The sequence below is a fragment of the Gallus gallus genome, chromosome 1, assembly GCF_016699485.2.
Source record: "Gallus gallus isolate bGalGal1 chromosome 1, bGalGal1.mat.broiler.GRCg7b, whole genome shotgun sequence".
Taxonomy (NCBI): Eukaryota; Metazoa; Chordata; class Aves; order Galliformes; family Phasianidae; genus Gallus; species Gallus gallus.
The window spans coordinates 9,280,592-9,296,822 of NC_052532.1; the positions used below are offsets into that span (position 1 = coordinate 9,280,592).

The window sequence follows — 16,231 nt, forward strand, 5'->3', positions numbered from 1 at the left end:
CTGAGAGATGGAGGAATCTAGGATCCTGCATGGAGAAACAGGTCCATAAGCATCATCACTGCTCTAGAGTTCAGGAGATCGGATTTTGGCCTCTTCAGGGATCTGTTTGGAAGCATTCCACAAGAGAAATGAAAAGTCCAGGAGAGCTGGTTGATATTCAAGAATGACTTTCTTCAAACCTTAGAATGCTCATCCCAGTGACCAGGAAATCAAGCAAAAGTGAAAGATAAATGCATATTTGAGTAAGCACCTCCTGACTGAACTCAGACAAAAAAAAAAAAAAAAAAAAGGAAGTATGCAAGATGTGGAAGTAGATGCAGAGAGACCAGCAGAAGTATAGATATATAGTCCAAGTGTTCAGGCATGGGGCTGAGAAAAAAAAGCCAAAAGTGCCCCTGTATCAAAAGACAAGATGGGCTTCTACAGCTTTATACCAAAAGCAAAAGGCCTCTGTGGACTGGAAGAAAAGAAAATGTCCTTCTTTAACCTAAGGACAAGAAGGAGGTCTCAAGGAACTACAGGCAGTCTAGCTTCACCTCAGTCCTTGGGAAGATGGTGGAACAACTTATCCTGGAAATTATTTCCAGGCATGTGAAGGATAAGATGTACATGAGTACTTAGTGTGGATTTACAAAAGGGAAATCACATTTAATCAGCCTGATTGACTTCTACTGACATAGCCAGATGACCAGCGTGTTGGATGAGAGGACAACAGTGAATTTTGTTTATCTTGACTCTGATAAGGCTTTTGATGATGTCTCTAACAACATCGTCATATAAACATTGATGAAGTATATATAAGTGAACAGTGAGGGAGATTGAAAATTGAACTTTCAGGATCAAAGGCTTGTCCTCAACAACATGAACTCCAGCCAGAGCCAGTCACAAATGGTGTATCCAAATACTGATACAGTACTGCTAAATTACTAATTGTTCCTGTATGATCTGAGTGGTGGGAATAAGTGCAACTTTAGCAGGTTTGCAGACAATAGAAAACTGGGAGGATTGTCTGGCACACTAGATCTGTGCTGCCATTCATGGATGTCTTAGCAGACTGAAGAAATTACCCAAAATCCTGAAGTTCAAGAAAGTAAAATGCCACATCTTGTCCATGGTGAGAAATAATCTTGTACTCTCATGAGTACAACAAACTTAATGTGAGCCAGCAGTGTACCTTTATGTCAGAAAAGGTCAAGAAACTCCTTGACTGCATTAGGAAGAGCACTGCCAGGAGGTCAAGGGTGGTCATCTTTCCCTACTGTTTTACGCTAGTGAGAGCAATCTGGAGTGCTGATCAAGTTCTGCTCTCCTCAGTACAAGAAACATATAGATTTACAAGAGCAAATCCAGCAAAGGGCTACAAAGATGATTAAGCAACTGCAGCATCTGTCTTAACATGAGGCAGAGATAGCTGGGTTTGCTCAGCCTGAAGAAGAGAAAGCTCACGGGGATCTTACTTGTGTGTATAAATACATGATGTGGGCAGTGACAAAGATGGAGTCAAGCTCTTCCCAACAGTGCCTAGTGGCAAGACAAGAGGCAAGGAACATTAGCCAAAAATGGGAAATTTTATCTGAAAGAAAACACTTTTCCTGTAAGGGTAGGTGAAGTCTCAAGCAGGTGGATGAAACAAGGCTGTAAATTCTACATTCTTTAATATATTCAGACCTCAAATGGACACGGTTCTTGACATCACCAGCCATGATCAGTCAGTAGGTTGGACTAGAAAATCTCCAGAGGTGATTGGAACCACAGAGCCAGAGTGTCAGAGCACTGAGTATTGCTATTGTATGCCATCCTTCTACTTAAAATGGTTTGTTATTAGATGAAATGCAAAACTATGATCTACATGCACTGTACTTGTTACTGCATACAACTTGGTGATGGGCAATCCAACTTCATGATGAATCCTATGTACACAATAAGCAGGCTAATAATAAGCACCTGGTTTACACACCGCATGTGTCACAGCTCAGCTTGCTAAACTTTCTCAGTGAAGTGTGTATAAAGTTCTCCTTATAAAAACAGCTTGAAGAAAATAAAAATCCATTTGATTTAACTACCCACCTGTGAAATATCAAGCATCTTTAAACATTCAAGAGTGGCTTATTGATTGTTTGGCGTATATAAATGTTATAGAGCCCAGTTCAGCATGGTGCTAAACACTGTGCTTAAATTTAAGTAGATGCTCAAATCCTGTTTTAATTCATTTTCATATAGCTCAGTGGTACTTAGATACATGCCTGACTTTTCACATAAATGTTTTGTTGTAACAGTGACTTTGACGCTTCCAAAGCACTGTATATAGTCCATGATGTTGAATAATGCTATGATTTTGCAAATCTGCTTGCAAATGTTACCTCCTGCAGTTCTCTGGTATGTTCAAAGTCAGTAACTGAATACACCAATTGCAGAAAAGTTTTATGATGTATTTGAGGAGTATATTTTAATATTTATTTTTACTACTTTATTATTCATAGCTTTAGTTACAAATCTTAACAATATTGTAAAATCCCATCTTGCATTTTGCATGGTCATTATTTCAGAATAAAAAGTTTGATTGGAGGCATATCTCATTTCCCAAGCTTGTACAAGTGGTGTTACCTGCTAGAAATGTAAGAAGAGGAAGAAAGAAAACAATACTGAAAGTATGATGTAAAGACAGCTTTATCACATTTTAGCCTAGCTATAATGAACACAATTTGAAAGGGTTGGAAGAGTTTTTGGCTCCCTCAGAACATTTTACACTGGAACTTCATTTAGTAAAGCTAAAAAGTGAAAGAAGTGCACTTTATATGAATTTACCTCTGTGGCTAATGAATTTTTGTAAATTGTGTTCATATCAACAGTTACCATGTGTTAGCATAGCTCTGCTTCCAGCTGAATTCCCAGAGATATGCACTACACTGGGCACGTGACCTGTGCACAGTTCACACTCTCATTGCTGCTGTTTGTCTTACGACAGTTTTCTTTGGTGCCCTTGAGCAAAGCAGCCGTACAGACTCAGGTTGTGTGTTTGTAGTGTGATTTTCTGACTTGTAAAATTTTGGCTTGTATAGTAGACATCTACCAACATCTCAGCACTATCACATGTAATCCCCTTTTCAGTTCTCTTTCCAGAAGGTGTGCTAATTACATTTTAGATAATTAGGCTATAAATATTCAGTTGATGAGAATTAAACACTCTTGTGGATTTGAAGCTAAGCTCTTTGTGTCTTAGATGCTAGGATTTTTTTGTTATTTTGCTGTGCAGGATCTTGTGCAGTAAGGTGTAGTTGGTGCCTGAGGTTCTGGGAGATTAGCAAACATACAGTGAGGAGCTGAGTGAGCAAAATAAATGTGCACTTGCATTAAAAAGTACAACATCGAGAATTGTATCATGGGAAAGGCTGTTACTGCACCTTAGTCTTACTGAGTTTTTGTCTGACACCAACTATATTTACTCTTAATTTATATTGCTCTCTAGAAACTATCAGGATTTTTCCCAATGACATAAGTGAGAACAACATCAAGCTTTCAAAGACAAGTCCTTCAGCTTTCTTAAAACACTTCAATCCAGAGGAGCTTAACATAGTGAGTAGATGTTTTCAGTTGTCTTTTAAGACTGGATTTCTTGTTTAAAATTAATACCACATTTCACATGAAAACTTTCTAAAATTGCCTAGCTTTAGAACATGTTTGTTTATTTTTCAAGCACGTGAAGTTCTGTTTGGAGTAATTCTTAGCACAGTCTTGATTGAGGGGAAACATTATTGAAGAACACAAAAGCTCTGTGTATGGTGGGTAAATATGATTGTGCTCCCATCATTATCTTGATGAGCAGAGCAAAACTACTGAGTTATGTATTGCCATTAATATTATTCATTTAAATGGATTGTTTCCATTGTGCACAGGTGGTAAAGTTATCTCACATGTTTTTTGTATAAAAGTCTGAAATAAGTGAACACTGGCAAACAGAATCTAATGGTGTCATTAAAATGATTGTAAACATGCCTGCTGTGGCAGATGTGTGCTTTCTTTCTGTTGATATACATTTGGATTGTTGGTTAAGATCAAACAAATGCAGACTTCTAGTCTGTCAAAAAATGTCTGCATTCTAACAGGTTCTGCTTGGAAAGAGATCTGTTTCCTTCAGAGCCGGGATAGCTATAAAATAACCAGACTGCCTGATCAGATCCAATGTCTACTCTTATTTTCTTTGATTAGAACTGTGTTCCCTGTATTCTGTGCCATCTACGGTTTCAGCTGAACAAGAGATTATGTGTTGCATCATTCTGGTCTGAGGAAACATTTCAACAGAGCAATAAATGTAGAGAAATATACAAAACTCAGAGCCAGGAAACCATCAGCTTTTTCTTCTCTCTAAAATGTTGCCCTCAGTTTAACTATAATTGCCAGCCTTCCAGTGATTATTTACTCTGCTACACAAGGTAACACAGGCATGGCTTTTGTTATCCACCAGAGGATAGGATGAATTTAAACACACTTCCTCAGAGCCAAATTCTTCAGCCTAAAACAGAAGTTGATGGACAGCTGAGACTACAGCAGAACCATGTGCTTCCTTTCTCCTTGGAGCAGGAGCTGCACTCCTCGGCTACTTGTCAAGAAAAGCGGAGCCCTGCAGTTGCTCAATCCATCTTCAAGCAAAGAGTCCTGGGGAGTCTGGAGTAAGGCTCCTGGGGAAAGAAGCCAGAACATTTACAACCATCTGTTCATGCCCTTCCCTTGGGAAATGGTCTGTGTAGTAGTTATATGTCCCAGAGGAGGGATTCTTTCTCAGCATTTTTTCAGGCAACACCCTGTATGAGAAAGGATTGGTTTGGCCATCCAGAGTTTAAGCTTCTGTTTATTCAGAATAATGCTCAGAATCCCTAAAGGTTTGCAGTGTCACTCATACAAAATCCCAGTATTTAGACTTCATAATTACAAAATTCATTGAGGTCATGCTCGTTAGCCAGGAAATATTGCTACAGCCCAATCTGGCTGTTATGTACCATCTAATTGTTTTCCCTTTGCTCAAGAGCAAATGAAAGTTAGATCTTCACTTTGTGTAAGTGTGTGCTGCTCTACAGGCAGGGATGGTGTGATTCCAGAAGAGCAGAGGCAGCCAGTTTACATACAGCTACTGTAATAAGTCTGGGAAACTAAACATTTCTGTGTTGACAGTGTACTGAATTTTAGATATGGAACCTGAAGCTCTTGTCATCAACTTCAGTGGAAGTCCAGCACAGCTTTGGAATTACGTAGGTGTAATATTGATGCAAAAGACAGCAAAATCCGTTCCATACAGCACAATGCACCTTTAGAAATGGGAAAAGACATACAATGTCCCTTTCTTTTTAAAACACACAAAGCTTTTTACCTAAAAATACATCAAAGTCTTAGACTTCCTGACTTTTTTTCTGTGCTGTCCAAATGCCTGAATGTAGGCTGCCTGTGGTGTTATTAGATTACTGTATTTGGACTTGAGACTCGATACATAAGCAACCAGTATCAGCACAATATCTGTATCCAATTCACTTAGCTAATTAATGCACCCCCCATGCTCTCTGAGTCAGAGGAAGCACAGAAGGTTACACAAGGAAAGCTTTCTCAGCTCAGTGTGAACTTCAGCTTCTGAATCAGACCCTTTATTCAAGTACACCAACAGCATGATGCAGAATAATGTCAATGTAATTATTTTGTGCATAATTTGATCTGAAAGAAAAAGTGGCTTTTTATAGCTATTCCGAATTCCTCGCTTCCAAAAAAAAAAAAAAAAAAAAAAGGTCCTGAGGGAAAAAATAGCCACCCACAAATTTAGAATGAAAACATTTACAGCCACTTGTGGCTTTTGTGTTTCTCTGTTTACAACCGAAATTGCTGGGGGGGGGGGGGGGGGGGGAAGAAAGAAATGTACTACACTTCTATATTTAGTAAATTGTTCTGGTGGAGAGAGAGTTAAAAAGGCTCTCAGTACACCTTGGTGTTCAAGTTGCTCTCCTGACTGATGATGCAGGGAGTAAACACACACTGTGGGCCGGTGCCCAGAAGGGCCCGGCACACATAGCCCATCACACAGCTTCTGGAGAAGGTGGAGAGAGTTTCTGTTCTGGAGTACTCAAATACATTAGTTCTCTCCAGGAATAAGCTGAGGATTTCTCACAATGAAGGTAATTTTGTGTTAATCTTAGCTTGTTATCTAACCTTTCTTTTGTGAGAAGCAATTTCTGATTTCAGTATTTGAAGCTGTATCCTCCCTTGGGCTGAGCAACTCCAAAATCATTTTCTGTATATTAACCCCCTCTCAAACTACTGAAACTTATTTTGTTTTGTGCACTGTGCTGTACATCTTTTTAAACTGTACACATAATTTTACCTGGAAGGAAACAGCACAGCTAGAGGTATTCAGGCTGCTAGCTCTACGCTCATTTCATTTAAAATATGTTACTTTTATTAACTGCATCACTCTACTGAAAGATACCTTTGGCTCTAAATTGCTGGTGAATTTCGCACATGGATGTTTTCTAATCCACAAAGAAAAGGCTGTTAGCAGCAGCTTTATAACCAGGCAGATTGCAGTCAAGGTTTCATCTGTCCTAGGCTATGTCCTCCAGCAGCACTGACAGTGCAGTTTGTGGTCACCATGTGCCAGTTGTGTAGTGGAGCTCTGCAGCCTGAAGGGAGCTTCGGTTCAGAACATCAGTCAGTATCACATAAGGGTACTCTGTAAGCAGGAAAACAAGGTAGTGAAGAAGGCTGATGGCCTACATTCTGGATTACAAAGGAGGTGTTCTTGCTCTATCGGGAAACTGAAGCATGCACTTAATCTGTAGCTTGATGTTGGAGGTTACTCAGCATGAATAGATGAGTTGGAGGGCCAGGTCCCAAAGGGGTGGTCCTGGGCTCCAATCCCAGACTGCTTCTTTGTTTTATTCAGTGAAAATTTAATGGAAGATAACGCAACTATCTACAAAAAGTTGCATAGCTGTGCCTCTTTTCCACTGAAAATTCATTGAATTATAAGTCATTGAGATGCAGCCATGAGGCTGTTACTGCAAAAGACAACCAATCTGGAAGAAGGGATGAACATTTTTCTACCTATGTGCTCAGATCAGACTATTTATGAAATCCCTAATAATTTAAGCAATAACAATATTTTAAAATGATTTATTTTTTTGCTTATAGAGGAGAACAACAAAAAGATGTGAAGTTATATTTAGAACTGTATCTATCGAAGAACTGTCATTTAATATGCTAGATTGTAACTTTTAACTTTTATGCTCTTAACTTTTCAGTAGTATCACAGAATCACACAGAATTGTAGGGGTTGGAAGGAATCTCTAAAGATCATCAAGTCCAACTCCAATAATGGAAATAGAATACAAATTTTAACATTTTTTGTTACTTTTCTTTCTCCATAATACTAAGGCAAGATTGCAACATCAAAATTGCCATCTCTATTGAAACTATCAAGGAATAATATAAATTGGTATGGATTTGTAAAAAGACAACAAAGACATAGTATTTGTGCTTTTATTAAAAAAAATTGAAATTCAAAAAAATATTGCAACAGTGAATATTCAATACATACACATGTAAGCCGATACTACTTACATGAGTAGTACAACTTCACTGATGCACATTTTTATATATTAATTTGTTTTAAGACTCCAACCATAAAGGAAAAATGTGTGTCAAAATGTACTGTTAGATTCAATTTTATGTGGTACTCTTTATTTCAGTCTTCAGAATTGCATCGTTATTTTAACAAAACATTTCGTCCCTACAGATGAAAAAAAAAAAATAGTATCTTGGAATAGCTCTTCAGGGACTCATTTAAAAATGACTTTTGTCAAGGATTACCTTTTCTAGATCCCCATTATTTAATTAATTTTGCCTGTCCCAATAAATATTTACAGTGTGATCCTGCCTTCCATATTATCTTTTTCCCCATTGCTCTTTGGACTAGATGAATTTCTGCATAGTTTGGAATGGTGAAAAGTGTTACAGTAATATAGGGGGAATAAAAAAAAGCACTGTACTTCAAGAGGGTATACTGAGATTTAATGTGCTAATATGCATGAAGAATCAATGGCTAAACAAAAAAGTGTTTCCCCTTATGATTACTGATATTGAAAATTCCTTATTAATCTTGGGGTTGGGTTTGTTGGTTTTTGTTGTTGTTGTTTGTTTTGTCTTTGTTTAGTTGTTTTGTTCTTCTAGATTTTGAAATCCTAAATCCTACTTGTTCTAAAACTTTCTTCGCTGAGGGACAGAAGATAACTTTTCCACTTCTCTTCTACAAAAAATGAACTCTCCAAATAGCATTTTCATTACTGCAAAATTTGCATCACTGAAAGGCTGCTAAGAGGAAGAAATTGTTAGAACAATAAACATCTGCTCCAGAGATGTAAACAGTGCTTATGCAGTTATGGTTTTGCATTTTATAGCCAGGAAGTTTAGAACCTCTCATGTGGAATTGTAACAGGCTTTGCATGCAGATTGCATTTTTCAATTTAGGTCTGTTATTTTTTACTCAACTATGAGCTCTGTTATTGAGGTAGCATTAAAATACTTTGCTTTATGAACTTTGGGAGGAGAGAAAAGCTGGTAGGTATTTCTTTTTTTTCCCCAGTACTGATGTGACTGAATGCAGAACCTTTTCTTGTGCTGTTCATACAGTGGGACTAATCATAATGTTTCAATCCTTTTAAGAGGCACACATTTAAAATTTATACAGCATAGAAAAATCCCATCTCTTGACAATTTTAATTCAGTTAGAATTACAGAATCATAGGATCATTTGATCTGGAAGGGACATTTAAAGGTCATCTGGTCCAGCTCCTCTGCACTGAACAGAGACGCCTATAGTTAGATCAGGTGCACAGAGCCCCGTCCAGCCTGACTTTGAATGTCTCCAGGGATGAGGTATCCACCACATCTCTGGGCAAACTGTTCCAGTGCCTCACCACCCTCACTGTCAAAGACTTTTTCTTATATCCAACCTGCATCTACACTCTTTAAGTTGGAAATCATTTCCCCTAGTTCTATCACCACCGACCCTGCTAACAAGTCTGTACCCTTCTTTCTTACAGCCCCCCTTTAGATACTGAAAGGATGCTATCAGATTTTTTTTGGAGTCTTTTCCTCTCTAGGCTGAGCAGCCCCAGCTGTCTCAGCCTGTTCTCATAGGAGAGATGTTCCATTCATTGGATCACTTTTGTGGCCCTCCTCTGGATGCACTCCAGCAGGTCCATGTCTCGTCTGTAAAGAGGACTCCCCATCTGGATGCAGTACTCAGGAGAGGTCTCACCAGCACAGAGCAGAGGGGCAGGATCCCTTGACCTGCTGGCCATGCTTCTTTTCATGCAGCCAAGGATAGTGTTGGCATTCTGGGCTGTGAGTACACAGTGCTGGCTCATGTCCAGCTTGCCATCTCTCAGTACTCCCAAGTCCTTTTCGATAGGGTTGCACTCAGACCGTACATCCCGCAGCTTGTGCAGATAGTGAAGACTGCCATGACCCAGGTGCAAGACCTTGCATTTGGATTTGTTGAACCTTGTGAGATTCCCTTGGGCCCACTGCTCAAGACTGTCTAGGTCTCACTGAGTGGCATCCCATCCCTTGGGCATATTGACCGCAGAACATGGCTTCATGTCATCTACTTATTTTATAATAATGACCTGCATTTTACAATCACAGTGTCATAAATGAAAATAATTTTTCACAAGCTTAAAACATAAAATTATGTTCCCAGCTGAATTTTGTTTAAATAAAAGTGACATGGCTTACGACAGGATGCAATTTTTAAAATAAGCTATAGTCTTAAGCACTTTATTTTTAATAAGTGTTTGATATCCATCCTTAGAATTATTTGGATAAATGAAAATTATTAGATAAAATGTGATTTTCATTTTGAGTTAGATGGACTTCCATGCAGTAAATGCATTAAAAGCATTAGTAATCATGGTTGTTAAATACTGGCATTGGAGTAACAGGAAAGACTCAGTAAGAAGTGTGGTCAGACAGAAATGTGTACTCTGCAAACATCTGAATGTGCAGAGAGCTTGCAGTCAGACAGTAGTAAACAAATGAAAGGTCATTATGTTCCTGTGTTCCTTTTTTATTTTCTTTCTTTTATTTTTTAATCAGAGAGATCAGAAATAGACAAGAAACTACTTAACCTTTAAGCCTTGTGTCATCCTTTCTTTTTTTTTTTTTTCCCAAAATGCTTCAACTTCTTCCCATTATATTGACTTATACTGAAGTTCTCTAGTTAGCATCTCAAAGGAAAGCAAATGAGAACAAAATCTCTCCACAGGTGAAAGAGAATATTGGTAGTTTAAGAAATGTAGTTCTTTGTAGCTTGGGTAACAAGGTATGTAAATAATTCCAAATTACTTTAGAAAACTTTTAATCAAAGAGAGTTTCCCCTTTCAGGGAGCAGAAGTAATACATAATCTTAAAGTCATGAGCATGTATCCTGAGTGGACAGACACCTTCTGGAAAAGAGTATCTGGTATCATAAAAAAATTTAGGCATGTGCCTTGCCTTTTGGCACTTACAGTGTCCTGCATGAATCACACAGTCACACAATCTTTTATACCTTTAATCCCTTCTCCTTTTCCCCTCCTAAATTGTGTATAGGAACATCTAATAAAGTGTTTTGCTAAGACATGTTGTGTAACCAGGACATATGGATGACACCAAAACAGCATTAAGACTCTTCTGTGTTGATGCTTAATATATAGATCTTTTTAGAAGTGATGACCTCAGCCTCATTCCTCAACACTTCCCTTCTTTACAGTCCAAGCTGCTGAATCAAAATTGCCAAAACTTAAATGCCAGACTAATTTAATTTAGCAGTTTTAGCAATAGCTTGAGTCATGCTCTGGATGCAATGACTTGCTTCATTTAATAATAATAATAAAAAAAAAAAAACTATCACAAGTCAAAAATAATAAAAAAGTGAGACTGCCAAAACTCTGAAGTATGCTTGTTGTCCAAGTGAGATTTATTTACCAACTTTATTCTTTACAGAGAGTACAGCTAAGCCTTTCTCCATAACTTTTTCATAACATCACCTCACCCAGGCTAAAGACCACAAAGTCTGCCTTTTCTTACAGAAAAAAAGAAAAAAAAAAGATCAAATGTTAATCAATGACGTGTCACTGCTTCCAACGCCCAAATATATTTTCAAGAAAATAGCTTATTAATTTAAAGTGCTAGGTAATCTTAACATAAAATGGAAATACAATTGGCATCTGAATGTGCTTGGTAGAAATAACTCAGAAGCAGAATGATAAGGCCATGAGCTAGTAGTCCAGCAGTTTATTTTTTAGACTCCCTAGCCAAGTAAGAATATTATCTATTTAATTCATTTGTTCAGAAGCCTTTATTGTACACATCAATAAATCATCTCTACCTGGTCGAGGGAAAGGAGGAAGTTCCTACTAAAAGTTTATTGTATGATTGCCAGAAAGCAATCTTACCCAGTGTCACAGAAGTCTTTCATGCCAACAAACACAGTAATTGTATCTAGATTCTCTGAAATTTCACAAGTAGGTTTCTTTGACTAGGCTGTGTGACTTTTCAAAAGAGAGATCCTAATAATCTTTAATTTGTCTTATTTCCAAACTCATCACATTATTTTAACACACTGTGAACATTTGGGTAAACAATTAAAGCACACTGATGTTTGGAATTTGTTGAGCTTCACTCTCCTTGCTATTTTCTACACAAATATCTGGATTCTTCTGACTTTAAAGGCCTACAATGGCATAAATATTAGCTAGTGTTAAGACTTCTTTCGTAGTCTGACAAAAGACTCTAAACAATTTTTAGACAGTTGTCGGACATGCCTTAAGTAAGTTAATTACCAAAAGTCTCACACCTTAGAATTTTCTACTTGTCTTCTCTGATGATAAGCCTAAACATGACAAAAATAAAACATCTACATTATGAGAGGAATCTTTACCAGCATGAGTGTAGTCTTAGGTTCCCACAGGACCATGTTGGATACATAAATATTTACACATAAACTACAGAATACTGAAATCTAGAAGCATACTTTGATGTAAGATAATATCAAAAGAGATGTAATTCCATGCATCTGTGCTTCTTGCATAGAGAATGCAAGAGAGTGAGAACTCATAGGGAGTGAGAACTGAGTTCACCAGTCAACAGAAATGGCATTGGCATCTGCCACCTCTACAGTGGGCCATGCATGTTCCACGTAGCTGAGCAGACAGAGCTCACTGGCCAAACAGCTGTTCCTCATCTTCTCTGGGGAAAAGGCAGTAGGCCAGATATTTTTCTGCACATACTTTGAAGTAGTTTTACCACTGCTATTGGTAAACATACCATAATTTGATTTAAACAATTTGTTCTTGCAAAGCGAACTGCAGCCAAATTATATGGAGTTGAGGAGAAACAAGACAATGTCATTATTCCCATTTGTTAGAATGAGGAATGAATCTGGATGTCCTCACATTTCAGCAAAGGAGTGATCTGGATCCATGCAACGGCTCTATGACAGACACCAAGTTCTGTTATGAGCAATGTGAAAAACTGCATACCTAAAATATCTCAGCTTTGGCGTGAATGTATCTGTTAATAAATTTTGCATTTTAGGGTCATCTTTTGCTAAAAAGAAGGTCTCAGTTTAGACTAGCCATGATTACTGAAACTTTGTTTTCCCTGCAGAAGAGGAAAGAGATCTGAAGCGCATTAAAACCTAGGATAGATGTCATTGTTTAGTTTTCACCACTCACAGATACATCCTGAATTAAATAACAGGTATGAAATCTATTTTCAACATTGTTCATCCATGCCTGGCCCATGGGTATATTCACTTCAACTCAGTTCCTAAGTCAAATAAAATAGACAAAGATAAAAATGATTATTATTTTTTTAATGTTTGAATTATTGACTAGGGAAACCACAAAGTGGAGGCAGGTAATTTAGAGGGCAGCCAGATACTAAAAGTAAATTCACGTGAAATATTAGAAAATATTATATAAACATGCAATGGATTTTTGAATCTCTAGCTTTGGTTCCACTGAGGTTTTCTCTGGACTCCAAATATATATTCATGTATTGCTTAAGTGCATCTCCCTGAGCCACAGGTCACAGAAATAATCAACATTATTGTTGAAGCCTTTAAAGCAAATCATACTGTAGCAAATTGGAAAAGGAGTGAAATGGTTATGTGTTCCTAATGAATTGACAAAATTACTGGCCAGAAAATGTGTATTTGAAGACCTTTCAAAATAAAAAGCCCCTAACTTAAAATCACTAGCAGTGGATTTACATCTGTATAGCTAATTTTCTCAGTAATTCCTGAATCGTAATCCTGAAGGATTTCTCTTGAGCCCTAGTGGCCATTGATCCTCAGTGACCAAAAATATGGGATCTGGAAACCATTCTAAAAGACAGACTATTTTAAAGATCATTACTTTTTCCACCAGTCTGGCCAAAAAAAAAAAAAAAAAAAAAAAAAAAACCTTGAGTGTAAACATCAAAACCAGATCTTCTGGATGGGCTCATAAATTATTATAGCTCCAAGCTACACATTAACCTCACTTACTGTGTCACTTAACTGTTTCAAGCTATTGTCAAGCACCAATATGCTTTCTTTCTACTGTTATACTATTCTATAATTGTAATGTGTTGATTTTATTTGGACTGTTATGACTGGAGGATAAAGAATGAAACCCTGACCTCTGAGTGAAATGACCATTCATGAATAATGCAGTTGGCATTTACCTTTCACTTTTCTTTCTAAGTGTTACTTTTTTCTGCCTGTGTTTCTAAAAATGCTCTATGCCATTTATCTGAAGGCAGATAGGAGCCTTTACAAATCCTTCCCAGTCTATAAGATTGTTTCAGTTATTGTCATTAAAAACAAAACAAAACAAAACAAAACAACAAAAAAAAACCCTCTTGCTAGTGAAATTTCCTTTTCTTGTGATATCTGCCTGAAACATGGAGCACATTCCAATATTTTAGAAGTAAGCCTTGGATTGCCAATAAAATAAAATCTCAGTAATTCTTAACTATCCTCTAAATATTTGAGGGGAAACTAATAAATATATAGGAATGTCAAACACTTGGCAACAGAAACCTATTAATCCAAAAGAGTTTTTAAGGATTGCAGACGCTAAAGTAAGCTAGCCTCTCTCTCCAGATATTCAGTTTCATGAACCAATGCTAATATGTTGTCCCTACTTTCAAGTAGACATTTCCCTGCCTATTGTAGGATAAATATAAACTTGATCCTTGTATTTCCCTGCAGACATTGTTGGATTCTGCTCACAGTGAATAGTACTCTTCTTGTGGCAGATCTTCCATTGATATCTTCTAGTTATTCATAAACACTTGCCCTAAAGGGAAAGAACAAACCATGGAATCATACCAATTCTGCATACAGATTTCCTGGATGGTTATATTTAGCGTTTCTTTCTCTCCACTCTTAAGACTGCTCTCACCTTGAATTCACTTTTAGTCTCTGACCTAGAATTTCCAGTCATCATCTGTATTTTTCACCCTAGTAGGTGACATTAAAATCTTTAAGAAAAATGTGTAGAACAATTGTGCTTTCATTGTTAATCTGCTTTTAATGGAGTATTTGCTTTTAGCAGTCTGAAACAGTCTGCCCAGCTTGATCTCCTTTTAATCTAATGCATCTGGAAAAATGGTGAAAACTTCATTTGCTCCATAAATGGAAAAAGCATTCTTTGCTCATCTTCTTTGTATGTGCATTGGAGTAAACTTTTTTATTTCAATTCAACATTTTGGAAATTCCTAAGTTTTAAAACTCATGTAACTCTTTGGATAGTACTATTATTTGCATAATTTATAAAGTTCCTTTTCTCACTCTAAGAGAAATGTTTCTGTCCACTTCCATGTGTCAGGTTTCTTATTGGGTGCTCTCTGAAATGGACCTTGTTTTTAACTATAGCTCCATGACTCACTTAGATTTGTGGAAGATTTTCTACTACTGTTAATCTTTTACTGCAATCCATTGAAATGTGTTTCAGTTGTCATTAGCTTTGTGGATCTTACCTTCATTTTTCTCCGCTCAGCTCAACAGAGTTCAAACAAGTGTCCCAAAACAAACTATTGGAAGCAGATCAGTTTTGCAAGGACAGAGTAGTTTACAACTGGTTTAGTTAAAGACTAGCTTCTCATGCTGTTCGGTATGCTGAAATCCCAAAATATTACGAGAGTTTTTAAATAGCTAAAGAATGTGATGCTAAAATAACATGAGTAAAAATGTCTCTTTTATTTAGCATGTGATTGGATATTTACTAAATCAAATGCCAAATGACTTCTGGGGATGCATGGCTGGTGACGCCCTTGATAATCAAGACTTGCCAATACATGAGTAATGATTTGGTACAAACTGTGCTTCTCTAATTTTTCAGATGTAATACTGTTTTTCCACATCAGGTTGTTGTTTTTCTATATTTTTTTTTCCTTTTTTTTTTTTTAAGTTATCTGGGCAAACAGCTGTGCATAGTGGGATACTGACTGCTCAGTTCTGCAGGAGTGATTTATAAATGTATCGTATAAAGGCATGTATCTCAGGACCCTATTTAATTTTTACATGCCTTGTTCTCATACAGATTTTTATTACTGTCGTTGCATGCCATTAAAATATTTGACTGAAAGCATATCCATGAATTTTATGATACTTCTACAAAGCATATCCTTAGTTACTTCAGAATTATTTAAATACTTATAATCTGAATTGTCCCATTAGTTGTCATTTCATTTCGCTGACTCTACTTTTCACACATTTTAAGCAAGTTATTTAATCGGGCATCACTTTATTTAAATTAATTATGTGGCTAAGTATCTTCCTGATGTATAGCCTAATTTTGTCCTTGTTATACGTATTGAGAAATTATTTGATTTTTATTCCATAATAATTATTTCACATTATTGCCAATATATATGTCGGATATAAATTAGTAATTATCAGTTCTCCACTTTGTAATTAACACCATGAGTGTCAATGAATTTGGAATTATCTTCCAAGATATGTTGCACAATGGCTGTTATAAGTGTTGTCATAGCTTTAAGAGTTGCATTTTCACACAACTAAAAACGACCCATTCTAAAGATGTTTAAAAAATGACAAGATAGAGAAGCAAATTAAAAAAAGGAAAAAGAAAGTATGAAAGAATGGACCATAAAAATAATGTTTATAAATAAAACTATCCCTTTAATTGTTCAATGTGGA

The 16,231-nt window shown here is 36.8% G+C and overlaps 1 protein-coding gene across 1 annotated transcript in view; it reads left to right on the forward strand.

Annotated features, from left to right (window-relative positions):
- Positions 1 to 6,038: 6,038 nt before the first annotated feature.
- Positions 6,039 to 16,231, forward strand: part of SEMA3A (semaphorin 3A) — a 289,537-nt gene continuing 279,344 nt past the window's right edge. Inside the window, exon 1 of the mRNA XM_015295177.4 lies at positions 6,039 to 6,152. The gene's annotated coding sequence lies outside the window, so the exon portion shown is untranslated. The remainder of the gene's footprint in view (positions 6,153 to 16,231) is intronic.